The sequence below is a fragment of the Lathyrus oleraceus genome, chromosome 3 (genome assembly GCF_024323335.1).
Source record: "Lathyrus oleraceus cultivar Zhongwan6 chromosome 3, CAAS_Psat_ZW6_1.0, whole genome shotgun sequence".
In the NCBI taxonomy this organism is placed as follows: Eukaryota; Viridiplantae; Streptophyta; class Magnoliopsida; order Fabales; family Fabaceae; genus Lathyrus; species Lathyrus oleraceus.
This window is the reverse complement of record NC_066581.1, coordinates 27,452,497-27,463,475: the sequence shown is the minus strand read 5'-3', so window position 1 is coordinate 27,463,475 and position 10,979 is coordinate 27,452,497. Positions and strand designations below refer to the sequence as shown.

The following is a 10,979-nucleotide window of genomic DNA, read 5'->3' as shown; positions in this document are numbered from 1 at the left end:
AACACTTTTATTAATCAATATATAATTTTTAATGACTTATTTTTAAATATACAAATTTTATTATTAAACTAGTGGATACACCTGGGTTCGCATGGGTAATAGTCAGGTACGCGAAATTGTTTCCAAATTTTAAAAAAGTTGATAAAAAAATAAAATTTATTATTGTGCAAAATAAATTAGTATTTAACTATAAGGAAAATGGATATTTGGTGGATGAATCTTTAAAAGGAAAATATTAAGTGATAATTTAAAAAAAAATAATTAAAATACTTAATTTAAATTAATGTATTAGTAAATATTTTACAGAAAAAAATGATCATTAGAAAATAAAGTAAAATAATTTAAAGTTCAAAAGGTATTTGTAAGATAAATGTTATATATAAAAAATTGACAAAAATTAGAAAAATGTTATGAAATAAAAATAATTACATGAATAATAACTAAATGAATAAAGATATGGAAAAAAGAAAATTAATAATTATAGTTTAATTTGAAAATTGTAAAAAATAAGTGCAATAAGAAGTTGAAATAGTGAGATAGCACGTGATGGAGAAAAGTTATGATTTTTTCTAAAACGGACCATTAAAATTTGTGGCCCAAAATCATTTCTATAAGTAATGGTAGGGTTTGTTCTCCTTCCCAACTACAACAACAACCAACAATGGCTTCATCGAAATCGACATACAACAATGGCAGGTATGCAAATTTGTAAGTCATGTTGCATGTAGATTTTGAATGGCTTCTTCATTTTTTTCTATATGTCATCATGTAGATGCATCCGTATTTAATGTTTCATGTACATTTATAATATTGTAATTAGTTTAGGTTAACTTGGATGCATGTTAGATGTTATTGCTGAGCATCTTCAGATACCGTAAGAGATCAAGATTGGATCCAAAAAAGGTTGGATTCACTATATGCCGAAGCCAAAGAAGATGCACCTTTACCAACAATCGATGAGCAAAAGAAGGTTTTGTTGATATCATGAAAAAAAAAAAACTAATTAGAAATCAGTAGTCGTGGATATTTCCATTTCAAGTGTGAGTAGTAGGTAATATGTTATAGTTTATGTTAATATTTTTGTAGTTGTAGGTAGATTAAATAAAAAAGGAAAAATAAAGTAGTTTGATAATGAATTGCTGATCTGAAGAGTTATCGGATGGAGAGATCGAAGAGATGAATAAGATTTGTGAAAAGTAATATAGTCATTCGATGATCCTAACTTGGACATCCAGAACAGCGAATTCGAAGAGGATGACAACGACGACGAGGAAGAAAAAAAGAGGAGTATAACTGGGAAAGAGTAGTCAGTTATGGATATAGAGTAAAGAAAAATGTTCGGGTATTTTTATGTTGAAAATAGTAGAAAAATTTATAGGATTGTAATTTTCAGTTAAGTATTTGTGATGGTTTCTTTATTGCTACAACGCTTTCCAAAGACTGTGAGCAAGAAATGGCTCTATTGGAACCAGAAAGCAATTGAGCTACATGATGTTGACAATGGTGATGGGTATTTTGGAGAAGTTCATTGTGCAAAAAGGAACAAAAAGGTGTTAAAATTAGAGAAATTCATTGGCAGTGGTTGATATGAGTATGCCAAAAAGAAGAGGCTCAGAAGATGAGACAAGCTTGGTTTTACGATATGTGATCCTCCCAATTGTTTATTCGTTTCAGTTTTAAACCGTTGAAGTGGATTTGGTTGCAGTGGTTTGAAGAATGTCACTATGCGAAAAATACAGAGTTGCCATGGGTTTTTATTTATTCCAAAGGAAAGGGAAAATATCGAGAAACCCCCAAAGTATGGTCATCTCAACCACGAACAAGTTCGGAAGTTGGTTATGCAAGGGGAAGGTATTAGCACCCCTCACATCCATGGTACTCTATGGGGACCATCTAGAATTTTTGCGCTTAAATGTGTGTTGTTTATCGAATGCTTTCTTGCCAAAGGTTTGTGGAGTGGAGGTAGATTTTAAATTAGTGTGCTCGCCAAGAAATGGATCCTCGTGCCTACGTATGCCCACTTGTTGAAGTGAGAAATCAGAGCCTTCGTAGTTCATGGTTTTAAAATGTTTGGTTTGTTTTGTTGATTTTATTACCTTGAAGAAGGGTTTTCGATTGTGTCGCCCTGAGGCTCAAACAAAAGGTTTGAATGCATTGAGTTGTTTTTAGGTGTTTGAAGAAAATGTTATTGATTTCGGATTGCACTAAAGACTATGGATAAAGGTGAATACCTCAAACTACCAAGGCAAACGTCTTGTGTTCGAAACATTCAGAATGAGTGTAGGAAAACTCCAGTCTCATCCCTTCTTTATCGCTTAAGGCTCGTGACTTACGATCCTAATCTCCATTTATAGTGTTTTTGAATTTGATTTGGAAAAGACCGCTTGACGTTGGATCAAAGGTTTGTTTATTTATTTTGATTTGAGAAAGAGACCGTTTGACGTTGAATCAAGGGTTTGATTATTGGTTGTAAAATGGTGTGCGTTCCTAATGCCTAAGTAGTAGCTAATCAAGCAATAAAAGAAAGCAAGTAAAAAGCATACATCGAAAAGGGGAGGGGTACATGTAAAGTACAAGGGGATGTAGGAAATAAAAGGTCTCATTGTCAGGTAGCCCAAGAGAAAGTCGTGTGTGTGCAATTGTGTCCTAAACTAGAAAGTGCATAAAAGATTACAAGTCTTGAGTCTTGAATGTTTCATCCATGTTCAGGTTGAATATTTGTCCAAGGCCTTTTGCATGCTTGGAAATTATCTTGTTTTTTCATTTTTTAAGTCTTTGCCATTTTTATGTTCATGTTCAAGGTGAAAGTCAAGAATGTTAATGATGAATGTACAACATGATATAAGACGGAAATAAAGTGAATAAAATGATAAGAAATAAATGTTAGAAGTTTGGGTTAGATGCTAGGTGTTAATTGTTAGAGATCAAAATAGAATAATATGAAGAAAAAAAACAATTATCAAAATTAAGTACTAAAACAATTATCAAATCAATCCTAAAAGGCTAACAAAATATCTCTAAAAATTAATCAAAACAAAAATCTAGAATATTATCAAAATTGAATTCTAAAGTATACCAAAATTAATATCTAAAATTATCATCTAAAACAAAATTAACAATTAGAATCTAAAACAAGATTATCCATTAAATTTCTAAAATAAGATCCAGTTAATCCTAAACCTCTAAACAATTAATCCAATTCAGCATGGGCCTAGACTAGTCAGGCCCACACAGGGGGTATAGAAGGCCATGAAGGGGGGGTGAAGCCACAAAACACTGATTGGGCCTTAATTGGGATTAGGCCCAATCCAGATGGATATCCAACGAGGGAACGCAAGGTTCCCCTCATCTTCTTCCCTTTGCTCGTGACCAACGACAACTTAATGCCAAACGCCGATCCCGACATGCCGACGACGCACACGGCGATCCCTACACCGTCCTCCGTTCCGACCTCCCTTCACCAAAACGAGATAACCTGATCCTACCACTTAGAAACGTCTAAAAAGATCCTTCGATGCGGTAAATCGATTATGAACGAAAACAGAAACGAATTCGTGTCGCTCTCAAAAATCAGATAGAATATTCGAAGCGAAATGAAGTCGGTGACGACTCACACCACAACACCAGAATTAATCATCGTAACGGGGAGAAACAACCTACCGGCAGATGCGACGGGAACGACGGAGACGGCTGAGAAAATTGGTACGCTTTCACTCCTCCGTTTTCCTTCGTCTTCTCTTCCTTCTATCCGTTTCTAGTGCTATAGACGATTTTGCTTCTATCCACGGAGGCTTGTTTGGTTGCTCCTGCTGACACACTGCGATTCGATTTGCAGGAATTATGGTGGATTGGTTATGGTAACGCATGATTGGTACATGGTGATGGAGACGACGATGCGAGAACGAGGAGTTCTTGGAAGGATTTAAGGAGGTATTATGCAGGTGGTGGAGATTGTCGTGCGGGAATAAGAGAAAGGGAAGAAGAAGTTTTTGGAAGATTTGAGAAGTTGTTCGAGTTTGTTACGGTGGTGGAAGAGGATAATGGAAAAGTGCGGAAGAAGAATTTCGGAAAAACCGAATTGACGGCGAGAGAGAGGACTCGAGAGCCTCCTTTATTCACATATTTATAGAGCTGAGTTTTGCGTTTCTTCATGCCGTTCTTGTTATCTAATGATTAGTCACCATTTATAGTAAGTTTTCATTACTGATCTGACGCAAAACAGAGACATTTGATACACTGTGCAAGCATTTAAGGTACAATTTGAGTAGTTTTACTTCTGTTATTTTATTTATGCATTTTCAATCTTTGTTATGTTTTACTTTGTTTATCTTGATTTTATGCGTGGGATAGCTGTGTTTTTTTCTGACAGATCCAGGTAGAAGAACCGGAAAACTCAGAACACGATAGTGCGAGAGTCCGACATGCAAAAGAGCAGAAAATCCTGGTACAGGAGGCCTGACACGGCCACCCGTGTCACCTGACACGGGTCGTGTCAGGGCAAGGGAAGCAGAAGAAGAAAAATAGTAGCCTGACACGGCCACCCATGTCAGCTGACACGGCACCGGGTGGTCGACTGACCATTGTTAACCAACCGGTGAATGTGACAAATTTTCAACTGCATCCCAGCACAATCAATCAATTGGAAAGAAAACCTTTCACCGGAAAGGTTAATGAAGATGCCAACAAACACCTGCAGAGATTTCTGACCATGAGCACCACCTTGAAAATTGATGGTCACACTGATGAAGCAAAAAAATTAAGAATGTTCCCGTTCACTTTAGTTGAAGACGCGGAAGAATGGTTCTATTCTCTCCCTGCCGGTAGTATCACTTCCTGGGAGGAGATGGAAACTGCATTCTTAAATGAGTATTTTCCAGCATCAGTATTCCTGAGAAAAAGGTATGAAATTCTGAATTTCAAACAGAAGGATGGTGAATTATTGGGAGACACCTACAAAAGATTCAAAAGGATCTTAGTCGCGTGTCCCACTCATAATATGGATCAGACAGAACAAATGCAGATGTTCGTTAATGGGCTGAAAATAAAGACAAAACAGTTGATTGATACAGCAGCCGGGGGCTCAATAAATTTCTCAACAGCCACTGGTATCAAGAGGATTATTGAAGCAATAGCTGCAAATGAGCATCTAGAGCTATATGACAGGTGTACCAGTAAACCAGATGGGGTGATTGATCTAAAATTAGAGACAAATAAAATCCATCTGGAAGACACTATTGCTGCCGAAATAGACAAAAAGTTGAAAGTTATAAATACAGTTATTCAACAGATAGCGCAAGTTCAACCAGTTCAGGAGAGCACTTGTGAAATCTGTAACGGACCTCCCCACACTGTCTATTGCTTTGCAACTCCCTAACAAATTGAAGAGATCAAATTATTGAAGCAGAATAATCCCTACTCTAACACTTACAACCCAGGGTGGAAGAATCATCCAAACTTCTCCTGGAAAGATCAGAGAGGAAATGTTCCGCAACAGGGTACAGGGCAATATCAGACTCAGTATCAGCAACAACAACAACAGGCACCTAAGAAGGCAGACTGGGAGATTGCCATTGAAAACCTGGCAGCTCAAAATAGGAAATTTGAAGAAGAGACTAGAAACAATCAGAAAAACACCACCGCCTCCCTAAAGAATCTTGAAGTCCAGCTAGGGCAGATATCACAACAACTGGCAAGTTCTCGAACACCAGGTTCCCTACCAAGTGAAACAGTTCAAAATCCGAGAGGTCAGGAGAATGTTAACACTGTCACGACGACAGAGAAAAAGGCTGCTAAAAAGAAAAAAATTATATCACCGAGCGAGCCGACTAAAGAAGAAACTACAAAAGGAACTAAACTGGTGATTAAGTTGCCCTACCCTCAGAGAATGATAAAGAAGGAACCTAGTGAGTCAGACTTTGAGAAATTCATGATAATGTTTAAAAGGATTGAGGGTCATATGGCCTTGTTTGAAGCACTTGAAAGGATGCCCATGTACAAGAAATTCGTGGAAGAGGTAATGGCTGAAAAGAAACCAACCACTGAAGAACAGGTATCCGGTAAGGAACAATATAATACAAACTCACTAGAGCAGAACATTCCTAACAAACAAAAGGATCCAGGATCTGTCACAGTACCATGCATAATCAAAGAAAGAACCTTCAAAAAGGTACTAATAGATTTGGGAGCTAGTGTGGATCTGATGCCATTATCGATCTATCACAGGCTGGGTATTAAAAATATCAGTGATATAAAGACCAATCTGAAGTTTGCGGATCACTCAAGAAAAGATGCATATGGTATAGCTGAAGATGTGCTGGTAACAGTAGCGGACTTGAATTTTCCAGTCGATTTTGTAATCCTAGACATACCTGAAGACAATGAGCCACCCATCATTCTGAGTCGACCTTTCATGAAGACGGGTCGATGCAAGCTCGACATGGATGAGTGCACGTTAACTTTGAAAGTTCACAACAAGGAAATAACATTGAATGCTATTGAAGACCAGGAGTTGGAGGAAGATACAGAATCTCCGTATCAAGTAGGCTTAATCAGGACATTGAATACTATCAAAATCTCACCACTGTCAGTAGCCACCCTAAACGGAAAGATTCCTAACACCGAAAGGAAGGTTAAAAAGGAATTGTGGCACAAAGGAGTCCACACTGATAAAAGAGACAACGTCCGAGTTGTAGACAAGAGGTGCAACAAGGTTTCGAACCTGAAATACCCCCCATGATAAGGGAAATGAACCGTCGAGCCATGCGACGTTAAACGCATCGCTTCGTGGGAGGCAACCCACGCTTTTTATTTCTAAGCATTTGTGTGTGTTTGTAGGTATACAAGAGTCCCACAAGGAGGAGCCAGAAGAACCAATGGTTGACCTGACAAGAAAACCAAAAAACGGTCAAAAGGACAGCCTGACACGGGTCGTGTCAGAAGAGGGAAAATAGATGAAGGATTCTTGAAAACAGTGGCCTGACACGGCCACCCGTGTCATCTGACACGGGCCATGTCAGGAGCACTGAAAGAAATTTTGGTTGAGTTTTGGTAAAAGAGTGGCCTGACACGGCCTGTGTCAGGATCACTGTAAATGAAGTTGGAGAAAATGGTAAAACAATAGCCTGACATGGCCACCCGTGTCAGCTGACACGGTCGTGTCAGGCGTGTAGATTTTTTGAATTTTTTTTGAAAATTTTAAATTTTGTGGGGCCCACCCACTTAAACCACTCTTAACCACTCTTTTTTCCCTTATCACTCATCATTATCAGATTTTACCACAATTATCATCATTCTCTCTCATACTTTTTCATCTTCTCTCACTCTCTCACAAACTCCATTAAAACTCACTCAGCTCACCACACAAAACCCTACGTGCAACCAAGTTCCACTCACCTATAGCCCAAACACCCATCACAAATATTTCTCACCTCGCCGTCCCGGTCGTAACCACGGTTTTAGATTTTTCTAACTCAAAAGTTCGGAATTTTGCTATTTTTGCAGGTCCAAAATATCCTCGAACAGAATCCTTACCAGAAAGCAACAACGTGCAGAGATGGCGAAGTCCCGGAAGCGCCCAAGCCGAAATCCTAATCCCCATAATATTGTGTTTGACAACCCGGAACAAGAGCGACGTTACCAAATTCACCAGAAGCGCAAGCTCACACCGACCCGGTATATGTGTGAGAAGACTCTGACCGCTCTAGGGCTGAAAATTGAGGTAGACCGAATGTTCCATGTTTTGGGCATGCTCGAGTTTATGAGTTTGGAGGCGCCGACTTACAAACGCATTACTCTCGAGTTCCTCAGCACCTTGGAGTTCCAGCTGGAAAAGCGATGGGTTAACACAACCAGGTATTATTTCGGCACCTTACGCTTCCGATTGTTTAACAATTATCACGAATTGTCTGTTGAGGAGTTAGCTGTCATACTCCGACTCCCGCTGAACGGACCCGGAGCGGTCCCAAACGGGTTTTCTCCTAAGGATTTCTAGATCGCCATAACTGGGAGGACGAATTACTCCTCCAAAGGTGCGAAAGCCTCGGGCATCCAGAATCCCTGTTTCAGGTACGCCCAAAAAGGTTTAGCCTACACATTGTTCGGTAGAGGCGACAACACTGGAGTAGCTACTCAGAGAGAGCTATTCTTCATGTACTCGATGGCTCAAACCAAGACCATCAATGTAGTTGCCTTTGCAGCAGACTACCTGGGGAGAGTCGGCCGAGCGAACTTCGGAGGCATTTCCGTGGGAGGTATGATCACCCAAATTGCATTGCATTTCGGGTATCAGGCTGTTTTACTCGAGGACATGTCAATCGCAAGTAATACAAAATTGTCATGTCTGCTCTGATTTCCCAAGGTATGATTGCGGTTGCCCCTACCTATTATTCCGTCCTCATTCATAAACGCTTTATCATCGCTCTGCCGGATCCGGACATAGTGGCTATTACTGATTGTACGAATTGGCTGTATGTGAGCGTCGATCCCGATGCGGATGAGGGCCACGACACTGACCATTTTTATGCAGGTGAGCAATTTGTAGATGATCAGGCAGAAGGAACGACAATAGAAGAGGAATATCCTTAAGCACCTCCTGAGCAGTTTGCCCCACAGCATCAGGAACCCACCCAGCAGGCGGCGGGTTCCTCATCTTGGTCAACTGACTAATGGAGCTGGGTACAGACCGAGATAGGTGACTTGAGGACTGAACAACAAAGGCAAGGCATCGAGCAAGCCCGTCAGGGCGCGATGTTGGATGAGATGAGCAGCATGATGCGACAGTTGATGTTGCATTTCCCGCACCCTCCTCCTCAGTAGGACCCTGTGAGTTCCCTCCTCCGCGCTTGTTCACGAACATTGTGGACAATGTTGAGTTCAAGTGTGCGGGAGATTTTATGTCTTTTATTTGTAATTTGTTTGTGTTATTTTTACTTTTTAATTGCATTTGTCTGTTGAATGTACATTATGCTGCAAGTGTGTGCGTCAAGTCTGTGTTGACAGGTTGGAAAAGTAATGATCACAATTGAGAATGGATGAAAGATCACACCACTCACCATGGCTTGTTGTGAAGGATCTCCCCAGAAAGTGACACTGCTGAAAGTAAAGATCGGACGCAACGTATACAGCTTAACCGACACGAGTATTCTGCATACTCCGAAGTAAGAAAGCAATTGCACCAAATTAAGGAGCATTGTGGATCCTGTCAAAGCTGAACCAACCAAGTGAGTCTGAAAAGGCCAAACACATTAATCATCATGAGAGTCATTCAGGTTTGTCTTTATCACTCTAAATTTGCGTAGACTCTCTGGGACTGTCACTGCATGATACACACACTGAGGCACGTTGTTTGTAATTAACCCCGAGCCTTTCTAGCCATCCCACATTATTATATCCTTCGTTAACCCCCTTTGAGCCTATATACATTTTTGTTGTAAAACACCATGAATGTAACCATTGGCCAAAACACTTCCTCACCCTATTCAGAGTCATGAGAATACATTCAACTGTGTGGAAAAACTAAGTTTGGGGTAAAACCCCAAAACCACTCAAAGCCCTAGAAAGTGCAAAAATAAAAGTAAAAGAAAAATTGATGAATCGAGAAAAAGAAAGAAAAATAAAAATCAAATAATCGATGATTCAAAAGAAAAAGCACGGAAAAGGGCAGTCGGTAAAAATTCAAGAAATAAGAAAAGAAAACCGAGGAAATAAAAGAAACAAACACAGTATGTAACATCGACTCTGAACCAAAAGCCCCTTGTTTTCCTTTTTAATCCATACCCTGACCCAAGTCAAGCTACAACCCTAAAGACCTCAAAAGTGTGTGTGTTATGTATAAGTGATGAGAAAAGAGAGATTATTCAAACTTGTGAGTGATATTGCATACTTTGAATTATGAGTGTAAACAGCTTACCCCGAGAGAATTGGTGAGAATGTGAAATAAGCTGACAGGTGAAATGGTGCTTTAAAGTGGAAGTATGAATGATGACTTACGAGGATGGGTAGGACTTGTGTCAGGAGAAACAGTAGGCTGACACGGCCACCCGTGTCAGCTGACACGGGCCGTGTCAGCCCAAGCCCAATATTTCCAATTTTCTCGGGCTTTGTGGATACATCTTTGGACCTGTCCAACTGCTGCTGGGAACTTTCACTATAAAAAGAGGTCTTCTGCCAAAGGAAAAATCATCTGGGAATACAGCAAACAGTAGTATTATGAAGGAATCAAGTATTACAGAGATCAAGGCATTTGGAGAGCTGAAGAGGTTCATGAGCGGGAGCGATTGAAGATCAAAGTCATCCAATTACTTGAAATGTGTAATTTTTATCTTGAATTTGTTTTAAACAATATGAGTAGCTAAACCCCCAAATGCTAGGGGGTGTCCCTGATTTAGAATAGTAATGAATTTGAGTTTACATTTGCATTTATAATATTTTGTTTACGGCAACCTTTTGATGTGTTTATTGCTTTCTCTTTCGGACCAATTGAGATTGATCTATGGTTATCACTTAGGCTGGACCGCCAGTGATAAGGTTTCATCAGGTTACTCTGCAGTAGATATCACCTAGGACTAGGGATACCCTGTATGAACCAGAGCATTCTTGATATTATACAGCTTAACTTCACCCTAATTGGCTATGGACATAGGAATTAGGGTAGATTGATTAAAGGTTTTCTCACCAATGACTTGGGAGAAAATACCCTTGAGAACTGGTAGTAATTGATATTTGTTGATGCAATAGTAACTCAGAGTTGTTACAGGGATAAATCATACACCTTCCTTGACATTATTCCTTTTTCTCTATAAACCTTTATTTTCATATTTCTTTATTATTTTCTTTTATACTCAAAACCAAATTAATATTTTTTGTTTAATTGAATGATAATTTAAACTCAATACTAACTGCAGTCCTTGAGATCGATATTCGGGGAATTTCCCCATTATTACTATAACAGACAAAATAGTACACTTGCTATTTTCCCGATC

The 10,979-nt window shown here is 39.3% G+C and overlaps 1 long non-coding RNA gene across 1 annotated transcript; it reads left to right on the top strand.

The window, feature by feature from the left end:
• Positions 1 to 643: 643 nt before the first annotated feature.
• Positions 644 to 1,392, top strand: LOC127132258 (uncharacterized). Its single transcript, XR_007806646.1, has 2 exons — positions 644 to 696; positions 847 to 1,392. It is a non-coding gene; the product is annotated as an uncharacterized LOC127132258 (long non-coding RNA).
• Positions 1,393 to 10,979: the final 9,587 nt, after the last annotated feature.